Genomic DNA, 22,202 nt, shown 5'->3' with positions numbered 1-22,202 from the left:
GATGACACAGTAAAAGAGAAGGAGCTGAGCTGTGCCTTTCTGCAGCAGTACCGACCTGATGTGGGCTACAGGCACAGCCTGAGTGCAGCCCTGTCTTTGAGCAAGGATGGTCAAAGCCTGTCTGATTGAGGCCAGGTCTCATGAAAATAATCATTCAAAAACCACTCCTGCATTGAAGATAAATAAATGAACAAGGTAATAAATGAACAAACAGAAATCAAAGATTGGGAAGGGGGAAACAGACACTGGACTTCATAAATCAATTCATTAGAAACACTACAGACTGCCAGGTAATCTGCCCATCAACACGGATGCTAATTAGGAAAGAGTGGCAAAGTTTGTGCTGGAATGTTGGCATCCCTTGCATATTTCAAAAATAGAGGGAGTGAACTGCTTCCTATGATTCTAATTGAATCTGTGCCTTTTCCTTTCTGATTGCAATATGTATGAATACTATGAGATTTCATCAGGTAATTGTTCAACACAACTTCATTTTCTCCCTGGCTGTCTTTGCTTTGGTGCATGCAGAAGATGGCAGGCAAACACCTAACACTGCCCCCAATGCAGACAACTTTTTACAAATAGAGACCCCCTCAGCAGTGGTACCCTGGGAGAAGCCAGACAAAGGGCCTGCCTACAGCAGAGCTGCTCGTTCCACCCGAGCAGCGAGGCTCTCCTGGGTAAGGAGAAAGCATGCTGCAAGCAAAGGCACGGTGAAACACTGCTCACACCTCGTGCAGGCTCTCTTCAGGCCCAGCACTGACCTCCAGGAGTAGGGCCCTTCTCATGTGCGGCTCAGCCACAAATAAAAAATAGTTCCTCAGTAAAAAACTGGGGTGCTGCATTACTGCAGTCTGCACCTGTACACAAGCAGGCAGGGAGCTGCACCTGGGAGCTGGGCAGCTTTCCTTGGGATTTCAATGGCTTTTTCTCCTTTTTCTGCTGGTGCAACTCTAACACGGCTGTCCCATGTGTCCTAAAGCACAGGAGTCAGTAAAAACCCTGATGATCCACTCCTTCTCACTCCAGTTTTAGCTCTTCCCCCCCATACCTTCATTTTCTCCTTTAGTTCTTATTTTTCTCCTTTAATGTGTTTGTGGCAGTAGGAGAAACACTGTTCCCTAGAATGCATAACATGCTTAATTATCATTCTCGGTTAGTTCTCTAGGAAAAAAAAAAAACCCTGCAGGAGAAATCAGTTTAATTAATGAGTATGACCAAATGCAGCCTTAGTTTTAATGCAGTATCATATATTATATGTCCAGTTGGGCAGTTGATCTTCTTTGGGTAAAATGAACAGCTATGCAAAAAACGAGGGAGCTCATGAATCAATATTCTGAGTGCAACTAACCCCTTTTGTATAGTTGTTCTAAGCTTCCTACAGATGTTGATGAAAATGTCAGTTCCCAAATACTGCTTTTTGCTTTGGTAATGCAGGATCAGGCCTGTACAGTCTAGTAATAGGAAGCTATTGCTTGGCAGTACCAAGGGTTGTGCCGCATGGTAAATTCATTAAGTAATTAAGGAATAAAACCCAACTCTTAACTCCAGGATAGATCTCAAACAGCCACACCAAATAAAAGTCCTGAGTGTGTATGAATGACAGGGGTAGCAAGGTTTCATCTTATTGTAAGATTTGGTGATTTAGATGTTTTTCAGAAGGGCTACTCTTCACATACTAAATTATTAAGGAAATATTATGGAACAGGATTATCAGGAAAGAAAAAAAAAAGCAGTGTGCATTAGCTGGCTTAGTCAGAGGAGGTTTTGCTGCATTCCTCATGCAGGGAGATGACTCCCTCCCTCTGTAATTCCCTGTGCACTCCCAGTCCTCTGGAGACTGTTGGTGTGCATCATCCTTGCTCCAGCTGAAAGATTGTCCTCTGACAGAGGTTCTGGCTGCCTACCATTGCTGTGTATCTCCTCACATCTTTCTGCCTTTTAATAAAATTCTGTGTTCCTTTTCAAATCCCTTTCAGGCTGCATCCCTTGCAAGATGTGCTTCATTCCTGGCCCAGGCCAGACTGTTCACACTGGCATTGCCTGTATGGCACACAGGCTCCTAAAACAGTCTCTCCTTTCCAATCCTGCTTCTTGTAACACAGTGAATTGTACTCTGCACTGAGCTGAGTTTTAAACAATTTCAGGCTGCTTTTCTTTCCCTTTCACTGCTCACTCTGCAGTCTCTATCAAAAGCACAAGTCATTCTTTTCTGGAACACTTGGTTACTTTTTTGAAGAGAGGCTACGCTGATGTCCTGATATTCATCTCATACCAGGGCCAGTGGATCAAGGGGAAAAAAATCTGCAGATAAAACCAAAGCTTATGTTTTAGAGCTGAGGAGGGAATAGTTCTAATCAAGAAAAAAAACACAGAAACGGTGGAGAAAAATAGAGATGGCCAGTCTTCAGGCCTAATTAACCACTGGTGTAAACAGATGTCACTGCAATCAAGCCAGAAGACTTTGGGCCACCCACCAGCCTTGAGCACAAACCCAACATGAGCCTGAAAATCTTAACAACGTGGGGCTATCAAACATGCAAGCCACACACACTTCAGCACAAAGGTGCCCACACATCCTCAGTGCTGAGGGACCACCTGCTCCTGGGTCACCAGGGGAGAACAGCTCTGCTGCTCTGCCTCGCCCTGAGTGCTGCACACACTAAAGCCCTCTCCTGCAGCAAAGCTACTCCTACAAAACTCCCCATGGAGCCATACATTCCTGGAGCACAGATGCCCCTAAACACTCTTGGAACCTGAAAGAGGCCTGGGTGTGCAGGCAGGTTGGAAAGAGGCCTGGGTGCACAGGCAGCTGCTCAACCCTGCTCAGATGCCAAAGGCTTGAGAGACCAAATGGGGCCACCAGTGAGGTGACCAGAAGCTTCTAGAAGTGAATGTTCCTGCTCAGATTTGCTGCATTAAAGCATTATACAACAGTTACAAGGAGTTTGAGGCTGGGAGGGCACAATGGAAATGGTGTTGTGGTTACAGTGCTGATGTTGCACAGCATTTCAATGTTAAGCAGGACTTAAACCAAAACTAAAACTGGAGTTAAATGCGTTTGTGCTCAGATGCATTACCAGAAAAAAAAACCCAAAAACAAAACAAAAACCAAACCAACAACAAGCGATCTCAATCCTTATTTATATGAAAACATGAGTTAATACATGGACATCCAAATGAATGCACCCACCTATAACTGCTTTTGCTGGCTGGAATACAATCTGTAAAGCACATTAATGCTCCTATGCAGATTTGGGGGCTTAGGCCTACTGTTTAAAACTAGTTTTTGCAGCTCCTTAGAGCCTCTAGATTCAGAGAATGCTTACCAAGAAAGAGGCATTTTCAAAGTAATTCAAATTTGCAATGATAAATTCTTTCTCTGACTGTCCCAGGTGCAAAATTCTTTACAGACGATGTTTATCTGCACTCCTTTCAGACAGAGGTTTCTGAGGGTCTAATTTTAAATAAACGGTGGGTGACCTACACCACTTCTTTAAAAAAAAGCAAAAAGCCAAAACCAACAAACCCCAATAAAACAGAAGTTGAATCTGTAGGGCCAAATTCAGAAGAGGAAGAAAAAAAAAAGGAGCTGGCAGAAAACCTAGCACAAGAACATCAAATGTAGCAGCATTAACTCCCACTGCCATTCTGTTCCTCTACAAATTACTGAAGTTCATACAGAACTGAACTCATTGAGTCAATGCAGTGAATGCACAAATCTTTCTGTTTTAACCCTTCACAAAATGTGTAACTCCTTAGATTATGTGCAAAGAGGAGATAAAAAAAAAAAAAGACTGAATGAGTACATCAGATGCTTTTAGTGACTATGCCTGTGGTAATGATTCATTTTGTCTTTCTACATTCCCCAGTGCTAGCACGGCTAAGAGTCAGCAGAAGCTCATACTGCATATGCAGGTAAACAGACCGTGGGTGATGTCTGCATTTCTTTACCTAAAACCACCCTGTAACCGTCAGAAATGCATTTTATCTTTCTGAAGAAAAAGGGAACTGCACAAATTAATTGAGGTTCTCCTCTAACCTTTTTTTTATGTTCTTTCACTTTAAAGGAAGCTGTTCATTTATAGTGACCATTAGCCAAAGGCTGAAAGAGGTTTACACCTAATTAGTATTCCCAAGCAAGGATGAAACACTAAATCATTGCAAACCCACCCAGCATTGAGGTCCTACCAACAGGACAAAGGAAAAAAAGCTGAAAATCCACCATTTATCATCAGAGTCCCCTTCCTTTCACACCTCTTAATGGTCTCTTTCTTCCTCCCACAGCGATTCTGGGGTGATAATGTCCTTGAAATGTGGCAAGGGTCTGGAAGAGGAGAGGGGCACCTCTCCTGCCTGGTCACACCCATAGGATATAGCACGTGTCGACATTTATAGGAGTGCAAAGGAAAATAGTATGGGGAAAAAAAAAAAAAAAAACAGAAAGAAAGAGAAAAGAGATGTCCTGAGCAGGCATGGAGGTAGGGAAGAAGGAGATGCATGTGGCATAAACTATGGTGGTTTTCTGTGACAGCCATAAGAAAGTTGCTCAAACAGTAATAATTGACTCCTTTTATTTTTGTTTGAGCCGTGGCGAGGGGGCAGAACAGAGGCACAATTGGAGTACAGAGGGAAACAAGCCAAGGGAAAAGAGTGGATCCAAGAAACAAGGAGGAAGAGCTGCATTCCCGTTGATGGTGCTGCTACCGAGTCCAGGGTCCTCCCTTGTTTGACCACTGGACATCACGACGAGAGGAAAATAGCACGAGGTGTATCACTGAGGCTTTCCCCGCTCCTTCTCCCAGCCACAAACTTTCCCAGCACACGTGGGATGGGCAGAAGGCTCCCAAACCCCTCTCCTTCACAGAGATCCACTTTCCTACAGAGGTTCGACTTTGCAAACCAGTTTCTACAGGATTCGTTTGTAAAAGGGAAGGTGCCAACGGCTGAGCCACAACTCCTGCCTGCCGAGTGCAGTCCCTGCCCAGCCAGAGCAGCCAGCCCCAGCTACTTCACAGAGAGGCACCGGACCCTTTGCAGGAGCTGGGCAGAGAGAGGCACCCTCTGCCAGAGGCTCACAGCAAGGGGCCAGCCAAGCCAAGGAGGGATGGTTGTCCATCTGCTATCACTCATGCCCCAGTGCATTTTCTAATCATCCACACTCAGGGGACATTCCTAGTAGGTTTCCTGCTAAGCAAAAAATTCATAATAAACCCCAGCTACTTTGCTTGCTTACCTATTACCTACAGTAGAGTTAACCTTCATGTTAAATCTTTTTCTTTTTCCCCCTGAATCTGCTCTTCTGCTAACTTTACTGTATTCTTGCTGGATGTTCAGACCCTGCCACAAGAGCAAAAGAAGTTAGGCAGCTGTCAAAGTGCTGATAATTTGACTCCACATAGATACCCAAATACTATTGCCAAGCAGGTCAGCATACAGAAACTGCTTTTTGCTGGCAGTGCTCTTCAAAGAAAATCTTCCTTCTCTGAGCAGCTGGGAAAGTGCAAGTGCCCACTCCTTACTCGACCTGTGAGGTTCATAGAAAGAGCTGCCCCCAAGAACATCAGTGCATTACTCCTGCCAGCAAAAAGGGAGGCCTGGCATTTGATGGGTTTGTTTCTGTTTTAAAACCAGAACAAATTAAACCAAATCTCCTCTGTCAGACAAACACTGTCTTCCATGAGATGTTCAGGTGAAAGACCTCAGGCTCCCAAGATCTTTTTGCTAGCTGCCACAGCTGATGTGAGCACAATAATGAGAAGGAAATGCATTTGTTGTTTTGAACTTCACTTTCTTTCATTTAGCAAAGATTCCCCTTAAATAAATGGAAGTAGGGAGATCTTGGAATAAGCCTTAGCAAGTTTTAATCACACTTTTTCTTCTTGCAAGTGAGCTGTCATTCAGTAGCTAGGTGGTTCTAAATAAAGAACTCTAGTCAACAACAGGAAATAACTCCCACAGAAAAAAAAGGGCAGAATACAAACTCGCAGCAACTCTCGTACAGAGCTCACAACGGCCTTTTGTTCCATGCACATTAAGTCCAAAATCTTTACTTTTCAGAACATGTTCTTACTCTAAGTAATTAAAAATTATTTTTAACTTGTCACAAGTACGGATCCCTTCCTTGCCTTCCTCTCAGAAAAGTCCCATTAGGACTCAGAAAATCACAAGCTATCCCCATTTTCCCTCTTTCATTTTGTAAGTATGGACATTCTAGGAATGCCACATGATGACTAGGATTGAAGAAAGCTACTGATGGTGGAGTTTTTATCTTTTTTTTTTCTTTTGGCCAGGGGAGGTGCACTGTTGTGTTCTCAGCTCAGTTTACATCCTTCACAACGCTCAAAAACCACTGCATGTTCAGAAAGTACAAAGCACCTGGTCTGTGGGAGGGGGATAGAGGAGAAAACACACATCTCCAGCCACTTATTAAAAACTCTGGCTAGTGCCTAGGCTTTTAAATGATACAACACATCACACATAACAGGCCAATGATTGAGCACAGGCACCAAGCACAACATTCAAAATCCCTTAAAGAATACACTGGTTGATTCCATCTGGCTTAGAAGAAGTGTGGTTTTAGTGTGCCAAGGGGGGAATTTTAAGATGGCTGCTGCTTGTTGGCTGCTATGGATAGGTCTCTGCAGGAAGTAGCAGAGCTTCTTTAGGAACATTGCTATCACTCGTGGCAAATATCTTCTGGAACACAAGCAGAGATATAGCAGGTTTTAGTGGCCAGCTGATTCCAGCATCCCTCCAACAAATCACCTGATGTGGCTGTGTCACACTGCAACTGAACTGCAAACCAATTTCCATTCTAGAAATAGAATGTTTGAATTATACAGCTGCAAGAACCAGGGTTAAAGTTCCAGGTTGGATTTTTGTCTCTGGAATATGGGAACTGGCTCAATGTGCACGTGTGTGTACTGTGTGTTCGTGTACACATGCAACCATCAAAAGTTTACACAAAGAGCAAATTACATTTGCTTCCTAATGCACAATGAACACATGGGCTGAAGCAACTCCACATTCAAACCTAGCCCCAAATGTGTGGTTGTATTTTAAAGTCCTCAGCAGTGGGTTCAAACTTGAGCTTGCAATTATAGCCTTTTCTTGTTTAGAAAATAGATGTCACTGCTGACAAATCCAGACTCCTTCTGAACCTTCAGAAAGGAATGAAAATTGACAAGGTGAAGTATCCTAGAGCAACTGTCCCACTGTTTCCCAGCTCTCACCCATTAGGTTAAATACTACAGAGATTTCAGTGGGACCAGCACACTTTAAAAGATGTAGTCTCTCTCTGTCTTTTTCTCTCTCTCGCTGAATGATATTTCTGCCCACATGCACTGACACATACCGTGTCTAACAAGGCTGTGATTCATTTTCAGTTCTAGTCATGCTCACAAGTGATGCAGTGCACTAGCTGTGCCTTCAGGATCTGCGTAATTTAGCTTCATTTTCTCTGCCCCCACCCTGCATTAAGTGAAGTTCCAACAAAGCCAAGTCATCACCCACCAACTCCCCCTCCCACCTGCTTGGGGGATGTATACAGCAGGAATCTGAATAATAATAATAATAAAATTAAATTAGTTTTTTTAGAAAGAGAGAGGAGGGGATGAGAGCTTGAGAAATATCATGAATTGTTAGAAAGCTTTCTAACAGTGAATAATGTGAGTGAATAATGATAATGGGATGTATACTACCAGATCACTGAAGCAGCTGTATCAGTCCTGAATCATCTCCCCATACACGTTAAAGGCAGCACTGTGTCTTGCATCGTGAACATCCTGCAAGTTCATGCTAAAGGCTGATTGACATTAAACCTGAATCCCTTCTTGATGAAGGCAAATAGCTCCTCAGCCTCTCCCACGAAGCCTCGTGGTGACCATTCGCTGCTCCCCTGCCCCCTGCAGCCGCTTTGGCCAGGCACAAACGTCAGCGGGAGCCGTCAGCGCGTCCGACTGCAAACCTCCCCTTGCAGCCCAGTGGCCACCATCCATCACCAATTACACACGGTGGGCTTGTGATACAAACTACAAGCTGCTTCTGAGCTAAACTCCATGTATTTGAGGCATGAGGCCAAGCTTGAACGAAGTGAAAGACAGGCTTTTTATTTGATAAATCTCATTATCTTGCTGGCATTCAAAATTCATCTCAGACAGAGAAATGCATCACAAAGTAGTTCTCTAGTTAGTAGTTCTCTCTCTTGGAAGTTCTCTCTAGTAGTTCTCTCTCTTGGAAGAGCCAAGATGCTTTAACATATAAGTTAAAAGGTGTTTACACACCCACCACACTAACACTTCTAGCTCTCCTCCACCTTCAACCTGGAACTATGTTTTGATGGAACAGAAAACTTGATTTTCTAGAGAAAAACAAGTAAATCGCATTCCTTCAGCAAAGATCCCTAGACAAAAGCAAGTCACTGAAGACTCCTTCAAGCAGATCTTAGTGATCTGCATGATTTCCTTAATCCCTAACCAATGACACAGGATAAAAGGAATTAGCAGCAAAAGCGAGAAGGTACTTCAACATTACAGGTGTAATACTGCAAGGGTCACTGTCACCAGAGTTGCAGTGAACTAAATGAACACATATCACCTTTCTTCCCTTATGTGAAACATCTACGTGGTGGGAGCTTTGTATAAGCCAGGTACAGCCTCCCAAGCTAAGTAGCCTCTCCTGCTGCTGGCCCCCATTCATGACCAACATCAACAAGCCAGAGTAGGGATTAAATTCCCTACTTGCTGTAGAGGTCCCTCTCCTTCTCTTCCTCACTCCCTAAAGGCTGACTCAGTTTGAGTGCAGCTCACCAGCCTGCTTGCTGGCATGTCCCCACTTCAGAAAGAATACAAGAGCACACCAGAATTTTCAGCTACCCAAGGCTTGTCCAAGCCTAATGGTTGGGGAAGGTGGAGTTAGTGTCTCTGCCTTCCCATCAACATCCTCTTTTCTGCCAGGATGAGCCTGGGCTGATCAGGAGCAGAAGAAATACATTTCCTCGTGGTCATTTGTTCCTGATCCATTCTCCTCCTCAGAAGCTCCCAACTACAGCAAAGGAATGAAGGAGTGACCACAGCCAGGGAAGGGCTGATCTACATTTCTGATGTGTAACACACATGACTGTGAAGGGACCAGATCATCCCATGAGGCTGGTATCAACAAGGGCTCTGAGAACTCTGAAACGTTTGGAGGAGGATAATTCCTGGGGCTGGATGCTCGTTGGGAGTAACGGGTCGGGCAAGGAAAGCAGCAGACTGTCATTTCAGCATTTCAGCAGAAGGGCCACTGCCTCATTCTGCAAATTGAAGAAATGAAGCACAGGGAAACTACGGGTTGGCTTATTGTGGAAATGAAAGTCAAGGCCGTGTGTTTTGATTTCCTGAGCTCTCCACACAAGTCCAGCCTTCCTCATCCACGAAGTCATGCTGTAAACATCCTCAGGGCAGGGCCTACACCTCTCATTTGCTTTATGTCTGTGGTTTCCAATCTTCCACAGTTTGCAGATCCCTTCACGCTTTCCAATAGGGCTGTGCATTCAAACCTGCTGACAACAGGCTTGCTTTCCCTGGCTTTCCTGCACATCTTGCACGTAGCTTGTGGATCCTTGTGAGTCTATTCTTTGTGGCCCTCTGCAGATTCCTATGTGCCCCTCTCTTCCTGCCAATCCCTACACACCAGAAGAGCCAGCAGCAGGCATTTTCAAAGTGGCCCTAACTCCATCTAGCTGCCCTAATTCGAGACAAAAGCACAGAGCTTCCCTGTCATTTCAGCATTTCCCATCTCAAGGTATGGGAGCTGTTGATCTCCCACATGAAAATGCATTATGCTGTCAGCCCAGCCTAAGGGCTGTTATTTAATTTACTTGAGGAGGTAAGTGAAAGCCCCTTCATGCAAATGCTTACAATGTGATCTGGAAAACAGCAGGCGTAATTAGATAAAATGGCAGCAAAGCCCACCAGGGAAATAATGTTAATTCATGAGGATTTTCCTCTCCACCTCCCTCTCAGCAAGGTTTGAAGACAAGGAGGGGAGGAAAAAAAATGAAGAAAAAGCCAAAATGCACCTCAGTGATCTATCAAGTAGGAAAACAGGACAGCAACCAGTAGGGTCATCTAGGAGATGCCTCTGCACATCACCCCCATCCTGCTGCAGGACTGGCAGCTAATGTGAGTGATGCAGCACTGAAAGCAAAAATTGCTCAGTCACTGTCATAAGTTGATTTGAGTAGAGACATAACGAGCCATCACCCCTAAACTTCACATCATCTCCTGACCAAGGCCTAGCCAGGCCATGGAGATTTGTCACATCACTGCAGACCCCTGCCCCCACTAACAATAATAACACCAGAACTCTTATGCAAGTCTTGAAAGAAGATCTGGCATTTCCAACCCACTCATGAATTTTTTCCCTCAGAAATATCCAGGAAAGGGTTCTGACCAAACTGTCACAGCATTGGTGGTAAAGGGGATCATGAGGACACCCTGATGCCAGCACATGTGACACTGATCCAACGGAGAGAAGCTCTCCCAGTGACCTGAGGAAACCACAGCTCTGTGTTTCTGTTGCTGCTGCCTTCTCCCTCCCACCTAGAAGCCAGCCAGGAAAGCCACCTCCTGATTGCTGACCTGCCACTACCAAAATGGATTCCAATTAGCCAACTCACTCACAGCTATTAGGAAAGAGAGACATTTTTTGTTGTTGAGTAATTACTCCTCATGAAATGGCTTACATCCCTAGTTGATTAGGTCACAACACACTGTGAACAAATTGATGTAACAGAGATATCTTTAACCTGATAAATTAAGGCATACTTTCTCAATATAGAAAGCTTAATTGAAGCCATGCATGGGGTATTTACCAAAGGCATCTAGAAACAGAATTGTAACATGCAGAAATGTTACAAACAACAGTTGAGATCCAAAGACAGCAGCCCATACACATCCAACTCGCATATTTACTGGAGGGGAAAAAAAAAAGATGGTTTGTCTGTTTACTGTGAGGATAGCAAATGACTCAAAGTGAACAGAGTAGTTTGACATCAGCAGTTAAATATGCAAAGGCAAAATTCAGGTGGTACATGTGAAAGAAAGATCTTGTTTGTTTGCTTCCCTACATATTTTCCCCCATCTATCAGAGGAGAAAACCTTTTTTTTTCCTAGTCAAGGATTTACTTGCTGAAGCAATTAGAGATACACAAAAAACACAGAAAGTCTGAATAACCACACAGTAAATGTGCCACAGTGAGGGTTCCCAAAATACAGCCCATTAAGTACCCCTAGAAGAATCTTGAAGTCAGCCTGGGTTGTATTGCAAGTAAGTTCAATTACATTTTCCCTCCCTTCACCAAGTCCTAATCTTTAGTGTTTCTCTACAAATAAAACTCCATCTTCCTGGGGAACAGCAGCTCCTCCACCATTTCTATCAAGTCATCCATTGTAGTACACTGGTTTATTTAAAACCAAACCCAATTGCCCAAGCCCATAAATACCAACTGCTTCCTGATTTTGGGACTTGCCCATCTATTAAAAGGAAGCCGTTCACTTTACAGACCGTGGCCCTAATCTTTCAAACAGTTTCGCCTGCGCTTAGCAGGAGCACGCGAGCACTTCGGTCCAATGTAAGCATTTGCTGAAGTGAGGCCAATGTTTCCTGTTGTAGTTAAAAGCACATTATACAGCGAGGATGGAAAAATATGTCTGCAACACAAAATCAACCCTTCTCTTCCCATTTCAGGGTGAGGGGCTCGGCAAAGCACTCTCAATGGAAATGTATGTGACAAGGGCCTGGGTAGAGTGAGTGCCATGAACAGCTTTATACTGTGCTGGCTTTCTAAGTCGAGAAACCAACTGGGTGTCATTTAATCTCCCAGATTAAAATCACTTAGCGAATATTGTATTGTTTCAGTGCTCTTGCTGTCAGCGCAGCGTTGGGGGCCTCGCCGGCGCTCTGCTGCTCGCTAACTCACCACTAATGAAACCTCGCGCAGGAGCAGCTGCCGGAATCTGTGTCAAACTGCATCTGGCACCCATCTATCTTCCAGCCATCTAAATTCACCTCTGAAATCATACAAAAGCAGCCGCAGAGCTCCCTGCAGCCACTCCAACACACCAGGCTTTGTCCCATCAAGCCTGTTAAGCAATTTAAAGCAATTTATTTTTTTAATTTGCCTTGTGTTTTACAGCGGCAGCTTTCACAAAAGCAGCGAAGAAGTTAAGAAAAAAAATTGAGGGGGGAAGGGAAAAAAGTGCCCCCTTTTCTTTTTTATTTTTAAAGGAAAAAAAAAGCCTGTCAAGCTCTCAGTAGACTATCATTAAGCCAGTTTTGGCTGAAACTGTATGTTTAGGGGTTTTCCAATGGAGACACTCTGGTGCCTGCAACACTCAGACAGGGAGGGGAAGCTTCTATACAATTGTTGAATTGTTGTCATGGCTATTAAATATGCTGTAGCACAAATACCCAACAGGGCTGAAGGTCTGTCATGTATTGGCTCTGGAGAGGTATCAAAAATACTGGTATTAACTAGCAGATAACTGAGTTATACAAACACTGAATAAAAGATTCAGTCAAAAGTTTTAAAAGGTTTATTAACTTCACTCCAAACCCTTCCCGCCCACCTCCCAATTGGTGCCTAAAGTACTCTGTAAATTAAAAATATTTTACATTTACTGTAGCATTAATTTGACTGAGTCTCCTCTAACATTTGGGGTAAAACTGTCTCTTCTCTCTTTGCATTTTCTACAGAAGAGAGGAGTTTTGCTCCACTGTCTCGTTAGGCTCATGAGTGGCAGTTTGAGAGACTGGCACAGTAAAGCCATGACTTGCTGACTAAAACAGGTCAATGAAAAACAGGCTAGTGACTGAAATTGAAACTTCTCATTTCTCTCAAGAAAAGGGTGTATTGTCAAGATAGAGTCAAGCATTGTCTGTTAAGCAACTTTCAGAGCAGCAGTGCTCAGCAGCACGGCAGCACCGCAAGCTCCCCGGTGCGGGAGGAGGGGACAGGGCCCTGGCGCAGCCCCAGCGCCCGGCCAGGCCCCGCGGGACAGAGCCCGGCCAGCTGCCGGGAAGGAGCACTAAGGAACACGGGCTGCAGAGGGCAGGGGATGTGCTGGGCTCCCCTCCCAGCCTGAAGCTGTCCATCCAGCCAAACGGGTCACGATCCAGGTCTCGGTGACGTCCAGCCACACGGCACGGAGCACTCCAGGTGAGTGTGCCGGGCCTTCCGTGAGGGCAGCGGTGGGCGAGTTCGGGAGGCGTTTCCTACACTGAACGCTGCAAACTGCGGAAGGAGCAGGAGAAACAGGATCTGTCAAGCCATCTAATTAAGGAGCATTTTCCCCACGCAGATTCATACACATCTCTCCAGGCTACAGGGCCTTCATTTCTTGCCTCAGCCCAAAACAGACCGACTGTATTTTCATTTCTATGACAATTTGTTCCCAGCATTTCTCAGGAAGAAGCACAACGTACATGTCATACAAAAATGATCACATGCTCATAGATACCTCTGCCTCTGCTGCTAATTCCATTGTGCCTATCTGCTGTGCAGCTACCCTTTTGCAGCGACTGAAATCTGAAGAAAAATGGAAGTGTGCCTCTTTCCTGTGAGCTTTCCAAAGTAACCACTGCAACAAGAAATCACATTTTTGAGCACAGGCAGTCCAACTGCTGGCACTGCTGCTCCTCTACCCACTAACTAAAAAGGAGATTTGGATATGCCCTGCATAGGGTCACTTTATAGGGATGTCCAAAATGAAATTACCATTGCTAATAGGCTGAGCGAGTATCCTGGACAGCCCCCTCCAGCCCCCAGTTGAGCTCAACAGCAGGACTGACAACAGCCCCAGGATTGTGGCCACCAGGAAAAGCCACAGACATCGACAATTCATTTTTTACAGGCCAACGGGCTGACCTCTGGCCAGCAGTGGAACAAGTCGGCTTAAAGGCGACAAAGCTCTGTACACCACTATAAATCATCCAAACCAACCAGCAGAAAATCTGTGCGCTGATCATGTTAGCTTATACCTCCTCCTTATTTTCTCCCTGTGTAAACAGAGTCCTCTCCCCCATCACCTCCCAAGGCCCATCTGGAGGAATCACAAAGGATGTTCTCACATCCTGCTCCCTGAAGGAGCCGGTCCTGCTCGCTGAGTGCTCGCCAACGTCACGCCAAGCAGTGACGCAAGCCATGACTGCTGTCCAGGTGGTGGGGTGTGACCTAGTTCTGAGCTACAGGGGTTTGGTTTGGGAGGGATGTGCAATGTCTAGTGATGGAGATGAGAAGAAGAGAAAATTGTTATAAAAAAGTCAGGAATTGATCATATTATACGTATTGACTCTGTGTTTTTAGAGGGAAGTAAGAGGCCAAAACAAAAGCAGTGCCACAGCCTCAGGATCTTAACATCAATCTGGAGTGGAAGTAGGAAGGAGAAAGGATCCCCACTGTAGGAAGCAGAAACTTTTGCTGCTAACAGAACTAACATGTCCCCAAAATCCGGTTTCCTTAACAGTATATGGCATCAAAAGGAGAAATTAACTTTAAAGACACAAAGGCATTTCACTCCTCCCCTGCCTTCCAACAAGCACATTCATTCAAAAACAACCTGTCCACACCACTACCAGGTGTCTCAGGTTTTATGCACGAATAAGCTGTCCTTTAACTGGCACAAATATTAATTTACCAATTGGAGTATTTCTTCAATCATTCAACTCTGGCATAATATATGCAACCAAATGAGTTCTGTAGCAACAGAGAAATTTTCACAGCTAATTCTCTCTTGCAGGATTTTCTTTGGTATTGGGCTGAAGCATCATTGGTTTGCTTGTCACTTGATGATTTTGCCATATTTTAGAGCAGCCATGCTGACCCAAAAGGACACCAGCACCATCCTACACAAACAAACAGTATTTCAAAATTTACAGCATTGCTCTCAATTTACAGCATTGCAGTCCAGAGGGCATCCCACTGAGGTTGTGGAAAAAAAGGGAAGCAAATGCACTTGATTTGCTCAATGCACAGCACTCCTTTAATTAAAGGAGACTCTCTGTTGGTCTGTACCTATTTTCCTGACATCTTTGGGGCTTTCCAACCCTCCCAACACCTTCATCCACAGGGAATTCTATGCAGATACCTCTGCTAGCATTTCATCTGGTATACACAAGCCTGATAGAAATGTGGTGGGTTTGTATTATGAGGCATGTGCACATTGCCTATCCTGAAAACAAACAAAATCTCTCCAAAATACCCCATTCCCTCCATTGATTACGAAAAAATCCCCAGTTCCAATTTCCAGGAAGTCCTAGAAGAGCAGGCAAGCCTTGGTGCCGACATCCTTTAAATATGATTTGAGGGGAATTATTGCTTCAATAACAAAAGGAAGCTTTTTTTTCATGGGAGAAACCAGAAAACCAAACAGAGCTTCTTTATATCAGGTGCTGTGTTCATGTAATGAGTTTTTTGTGGTGTAATAGTTTTCAAAACAGGGCAGCCAAGAATTGCTTTTTGCAGTTATCTATAAATCAGGGTTGGAAAGAAAATAGTTCCAGAGTGTGGTATGCATCAGTCTGAGCAATCACAGCATTATGCAGGTAAACAGCTACATAGCATCAATTAGCAACACACACACAAAAAAAGGACCATCTACAAATCAGAGTACAGAAAAAAAAGCTTACAACTTTGCCAACCAACCACTTATCTGTTTGAAGACAGGGGAAATGGAGCTACCTCAAATGGTAGGGGTCACCAGAAGAAGGCACAGAGATCAGAGTGTGGAGCTGACAGAGCAAGGGGAGAAGCCTCCTGAATGGCGAGGAAAATAGGAGCTAGAAACTGGGCAGAGGGCTTGCAGGCAAACATGAAATAAAACACTTATATAGCTACACACAGCTGCAAACTGGCACAGAAAGAGCTCCAAAGCAAGGGGATGGGGAGGGAAAGGCAATGGCAAGAGGGAGATTTAGACGTGTGAGTCCAAGAGGCCAAGGATGGGAAAATGTATCACACTAGAAGCAAAAGATGACCCAGTTTGGACAAGAGGTATAAGCAGAAGAAAATCAAGAGGAGAGAAGGAAGCCTGGAAAGTTGTGTAGAGAAGATAGCAGCATGATTTAGCAACCATAAGGAATAGGAAGGGGGGATGGGTAAGGAGAGGGGAGTTAAAAACAACAGAGTTGCAGCTATGTTTCATGGCACTAATTCAGCAAAGAAACAGCCTCAAATGGATGTAAACAATGGACTATTCATTAGGGGTTTCATTCCCTGCAACCCAGCAAACTATTGTCTGCAAGTTTTAAATACTCCCTTCACATACACACAAACTAAATTACAGAAAATGTGAAACATCAGATAATCTCAACAACGTGTCTCAAAATCACTGCCCTCAAGCATGCACTATGCTTGGCAGACTCTTCTTCCAACCATCTGCCAGCACGTGGAGGAAAATAAATAATTAACACACATCTGGGGTCAGACTGTGAGCTACAGCGCCCAGCCTGAAACTCCTGCCTGAGTAAAGGACAGGCAGTGACTGAGAGCACATGTGGATTGGCTCTGGGGAGCCTTTCCAAGCTGTCCCACCCTCAGCATCCTGTCCACCTTGCTGTGGGAGCCTCCCACACTGACAGAGGATGATGTGTGCTTCTGTCCCACACCATCTATCTGACACAGCAGCTGAACAAGCAATTCAAAGTCTGGGGCTACATTTTCACAGGCAGAAGGTTTAAAGTTTCTCCTGCTGCCATTATTACAGTAGGGGACAGCTTGGATAGGTAGAAAATATGTTTGACATCTGGTTTTGCTCATCTGAGCTTCATCTGTAACAGCTCTCCAGTAATACCCCTTCCTGAACACCAGGGTACACAGCAGGGCATGCAGGTGTGATCCAAATATCCTTGTCTTATTCCCAAAGGTGATTTGCCTCTTTGGAGTGCCCCAGAGCAAGCCTCCAGCCCATAGCCCCTCAGAGGGAAGGGGGTTGTGCCTCCCAGGAAAGGGCTAGCAACCATGGGAGGCATTTGTAAGGGCAAGATGGAAGAAGAGGCAGATAACTTGGGCTTTCTTTTTCCTCATCTATTGAAGGCATCTGCATAAAGCACCTTCCACAGTGTGTCCTTCCTGTATTCATAGGCAAAGGCTCAAAGGACCTATCCAGCCTGCAGAGCACAGGCTGTACAGCCTCACTCAGCATCCCTCATGCCTGGTTGGATGTGACCTGTCTTTCAGGAATCTGGACTGCAGGGAGAAGCTCCTGACAAGAGGCTGTCTCACAGCTTTTCTTCCTCTTGCCCAGGTACATCAGCACAGCTCTTGCCAAAGGTACATCAGCACAGTGACTCTGCTCAGGGTTACATCACACTGTTCCCACCTGGAATTACACGAATGGAAGGGGACCTTCCACTCCCTTCAGGTTTTCAGCCAACTTCTTCAAACTCCTACTGCTTGCACTGAAGGTCTGTGATGAGGGACAGAATCACAAAATCTGTTGAGCTGGAAGGGACTCACAAGGATTGTCAAGTCCAACTCCTGGCCCTGCACAGAACCATCCCCAAGAGTCACACCATGAGAAGGGATGAGTCTTTTCTTATCCTCAGTTTTGGGCATATGGGCAACAACAAAGCACCTAATTTTGTTTTGTCTGTTCTCCAGAAGTGCTGTGTGTTTCACTGAGCTGCAGCGGAAGCACGCAAACAACACACAGCCCACACAGGAAAAAAACAGCCTGGAAAAGTGGCAGGAGGGGAAGAACTTGACAGTTTTAATTCGATTTGTGTCTTTCATATTGCATGGACTCTCTTTGCTCATGCAACATGGTACACAAGCAGCACACACAACAAATCACTGTCCACCAAACTGGAAAAAATAAAGACAGAAAATACAGATTCATTTATGGTTCCCCTCAGATCTCAGCATGCTTCACATTTAGGGTTCATGGAGTATCTCAGTACAGCAAACATACACTGACAGCTACTACAGGTTAGGGACACCTTCACAACTGCCAGATGGGCAGCAAGAAGCAAAATCCTTGTGTGCAACACTGAAATCTCCCCTTTCCAGCTCTTTGAAAAGCTCCCAGGGCTGCCCCCAAAGGCAGCCTTTGGGTTATATAGTAGATGAGTCCCAGAGCTTCTGCAGCTCTGTATGTGTTTTAATTTTAACCTAAACTTTCAGTGGGAAAGAAGACAATTTCTACTTCTTTTCACTGCAAGGGTAGCCAACAAAATGTGAACTAAAGGTTGGGCAGAAAAACTGAGGAAGCACAGAGAGTGGGTGCTGTAAGTCACGTGTGGGCTCCAGCATATGGATAACAGTCACACTGAAATAAGGAAATCAAATGTCAGTCCACTACTACCCTGCCCAAAATTAATCTCTCTACTGATTCCCAAGAATACGCAGCTTCAAAAGCTGAGGGCCTGCTTGCAGGGACAGGCAAACAGTAGAAAACACACACAGGGAAATAACTGGAGTTTGTTCTGCTCCTCTTTTACCCAAAGCCCTTTTTATTAAGCTCTTTTCACGTAGCTGTACAAGCAAAGGAAGCAGGAGAGGAAGGGGTTAGAGGGAGGAGGGAAGGGGGAAATACAGCATTTCCCATCAGCTCTACCAAAGGAAAGGCATGGTGGGAAACAGAAGAGCTGGCTGCAGATCATTCCCAGCCAGACTACTGTAAATGAGCAACAAAAAGGACTAACACATGGAGATCAGCAAAAGGAAAACCAGCACACAGGGGAAAGAGCAAGAGAATACATAGGAAAGGAAAAGAGGATGTGAGAAGGCTCTTCTGGTAGGACAAACTACTGAGGAAACAGCCAAACACACACCACCACTCTAAGAATCAAACAGAAGCAGCTGAAAGTTTGAAGAAAGCATGCTAACACAGAGAAGAGGTTCTGTCTGAGGAAAAAATACATGGTCTTGAAAACACCAACAAGAAAATAAATGCTAGATAGGAGGTAATAACAAGAAGGCAAAAAAAAAAAAAAAAGAATACAGGGGTTTGGCTTTCTTTTACACACTGCATTCTTCACTCAAGTTCATGTCTAACCTGGAGAGTGTCAAATCCCAATTTCAGCAAAAAAGATCCAGGCTTGAATTAGTCAGCCCATAAAGGATATTTAGTCACCACCTCTAATCAGCCTCCTATCACAACCAAGGACATGCCAAATATCTGAAGTAGACTATGTTTAAAAACTAAAACAGTACCAGAAATAGTAACAATTCCTGGCTGAGTCACATTTTAAGCTACACACATTACCCATTCAAAGGATTTTTTAATTTGAACATTGTTATTGTTGAAACTTGTTGGTTTGCCTTATTTTGGTAATTCAGATGAGTAGGAACAACATTTCCTGTACTATGGACGAGATGCTTTTTGATCGTTACAGGGTTTTTCCTTCCTCCTGTTTCCAGCCTTCGAACTCCTCTATTGAAGGGAACTTTCCTTGCAGGCAGTGTCCTTCCCAAGGACAGACCTAGAGAAAAGATGACTTTCCTTAGAGTTTTAACAGAGACATGGGGGCTGATGAAAATGTTTGCTTGGGTGTCTGCACTGTGTGAGCCAATGAAGCTGCAACCAAATGTCTTCACTCTTTCTCCTGTAACTTGATACCTGGCTTTAGCAATCCCTCCAGCTCTTGAATTAGGAATGGAAAATATGAGAGCTCTGTTTCACAGCAAAGGTTTAGAGACAGGGGAAGAAAAAAAAAAAGACATATTAGGGCTAAGGACATATTAGGGCTACTTGCAAATGGTATTTGCCTTATACTGGACTTAGACACCTGACAACACCACATGCAGGCTCTGTGCACCCACCGGTACCTATGGGCACCCACGCTGCAAAGCACTGCCCAGCCATGTCAGAGCTGGTGGTTTGAAGACTGACCCCAAACCAAGCCTAAAGCCTGATTTCTAAAGCAATTCCCTTTACTTTGCACCTCTGTGCTCCAACGGCTCTGGGTGCAAATAATGGCATTTGAAAGCAAACAGCTACTGCTGAGGGAGCAAGATATTAAAAACTCCAGTAGCTGGTTTTGTGCATAACTGCAGTTTGTCATGAAAGTAAAACAGGATGCTGGGCTGAAAGCTTTATGAAAATGGTGTCCGTAATCGTCACACTCATTTCCAAGTCCTTTGAAAAATATTTTTAAAGCATCTGTCTAGTTATATCTCATGTTACGTGCTCTCAGCCACAAATTGGCACATTTCAAATCCGAACCAGAGCACAGGAACCCTTCCCCAAACAGGAGCTCTCTCAGCACTCTGTGGTACCCCTGGCCTCTCGTGCACCAGGGAAGGGGACAGTGTGCTCGCAGGCTCACCAGGAAAAACCTTTCCCTGAGCATTGTGGCTCAGCCATTTCAGTGACACAATTACAGCCCTTGCCAGGAGCTTGCATCATGTAACACGCTGCGAGGCTTTTCACGGCACCGCGGCTGCGAGCTTCCCTTCGGGGGCCCATCCCCGAACGCCCTGCTGCAAAACGCTGCAGCTCCCAGCCCCCGCCAGCTTCTCCCACCTCCACAGGAACCGCACGGGGATCCTGCCCCTCCTTGTGCTCCTTCAGCCTGCGGAGCTCGGTGTAACGCTGCCTTCCAGGGCTACAGGGAAGGATGACTGTCACCTTTCAGAATATCACCAGTCATCCTCGCAGGAAGGTTTTGATGTAAGTCAGGAGGGAAGGTGACAGAGAACCAGCAAAAAACACTTTTGCTGTGTTCTCAGGACTATGAATTTGTGGTACTGCTGTTTGTTTGACAGAGGTCAAATTTTACTAACGCAGGATTAAATACTGTCCGTGGAGCCGTATGATGCTAATGGCAGGTAGTGCTGAAAATCCAAGTGGAAACAAAGCTTAACTTTGTCTTCTTCTTGTGATTCACAGACTGGTGACAACATTTCTAAAACAACAGGCTATAGCCATGCCATGACATGTATCAATAAAGCTGGAGCTTTGCTGGGATCGTGAGGAACGAGCGGCGTGCGCTGCGAACTAAAAGGGCACAAAAACGCAGCAAATGAAGCAGTTTGTTCCTGAGCTGAGGTTTGTAGGGATCTGATGAGCTGCAGGATATTGGCTCTCCATCTTGCTTCCAGCTGCTTCTACAGATGTCCAGGCTCCTCACTGCCAAGAAGAGCTAGGAGGCTAGTGAAAGCAGCTGGAAGAGAAGGAGGTGGAGGAGGAGTCAGGCTTGCACCCTCTGGGGAGGGCCCAAAGAGGAGGAGGAGGGAAGCAGGCACTGCCCACACATGCTCTACAACTCTGGCTGAAGGTGCTGACTGCTGGGAAAAGGCGTAATGTCCATGGAGAAGGGAATGAGGAACTTCAGAGTATTTTTTCTTTCTTTTTCTTCTTTCTTTCTTTTTCTTTTTAATTTTTTTTTAAGGAAGCTAGGGAAGAAAATTAGGTCATTGAGTAGCATCTCTGCAAGAACGTGGGAGCAAGAAGGGCAGAGATTCAAGAAAGAACCAACAAGGACAGGGAGGGAGCCAGAGAATCCGAGAGAAATAAAAGTAATCAAATATTAGTGGTGTATGCAAGAGCAAGAGAATCACTGAGCAGATGGGAGGAGGGAAGAAGAAATGATTAATAGGGAGTGTGAGGCCCTTCCCCCTCCCTCAAGCAGGACTAATCACATGGAAGACAGCTAAAATCTTACTTCCTAATATTGCTTTGCTGCAGTAGCTGCTACATGATGGAGCAGAGCAAGCCCATCCCCAGACAGAAATCTCCCTAAAAGATGAGAACAAACCCCTCAGGACAACACATCCAGGATGTTATGGCTGCTGGTGCTAAAGGGACATCTGTTGGGATGGATCTGTCATACCCTGAGAGCTGATAGCTGGTGCTCCTGCAGGATCACCAAGTCCTGCAGTGAGTCTAAAGCCACATTCCTGCTTTCACTCTGGTCACCTCTCCTGCCTCCAGCCTTACAGAGGAAAATGACTGGCCTCTCTATGCAAGCCAAATGCATATATGTTGAACTTCCCTACACCAGCAGCTAAAAAATCTCATTGCCTGATATCAGAGCACGCCTCTCACCAAGCACCTGTGGGGTCCCACCCAGACACGAAGGTGCTGCCTCCTCAGCACGGAGGCACAGGGTGAGCTTTGCCATGACAGCATCCATCGGAGGGGCAGGACAGCTCTGCAGTGCCCTGCTCCCTTCCACTCACTGGGCCAGAGCCAGCTCTCCTGCAATGGCAAGCA

The 22,202-nt window shown here is 45.1% G+C and overlaps 1 protein-coding gene across 5 annotated transcripts in view; it reads right to left on the bottom strand.

Moving 5' to 3' along the window:
• SERTAD2 (SERTA domain containing 2) overlaps nucleotides 1-22,202 on the bottom strand; it is a 77,361-nt gene that overhangs the window by 23,047 nt on the left and 32,112 nt on the right. The window contains exon 2 of one of the 5 annotated variants that reach the window (XR_010439643.1): nucleotides 12,641-13,279. The exons of 3 other annotated variants lie outside the window; for them this stretch is intronic. The gene's annotated coding sequence lies outside the window, so the exon portion shown is untranslated. Of the gene's footprint in view, nucleotides 1-12,640; nucleotides 13,280-22,202 lie in introns of those variants that run through there. One more of the 5 variants, XR_010439642.1, reaches the window with a different exon arrangement.

The sequence above is a fragment of the Zonotrichia leucophrys genome, chromosome 3 (assembly GCF_028769735.1).
Source record: "Zonotrichia leucophrys gambelii isolate GWCS_2022_RI chromosome 3, RI_Zleu_2.0, whole genome shotgun sequence".
NCBI classification, from domain to species: Eukaryota; Metazoa; Chordata; class Aves; order Passeriformes; family Passerellidae; genus Zonotrichia; species Zonotrichia leucophrys.
The sequence above is the reverse complement of the archived record's forward strand: the minus strand, read 5'-3'. Positions and strand labels throughout refer to the sequence as shown.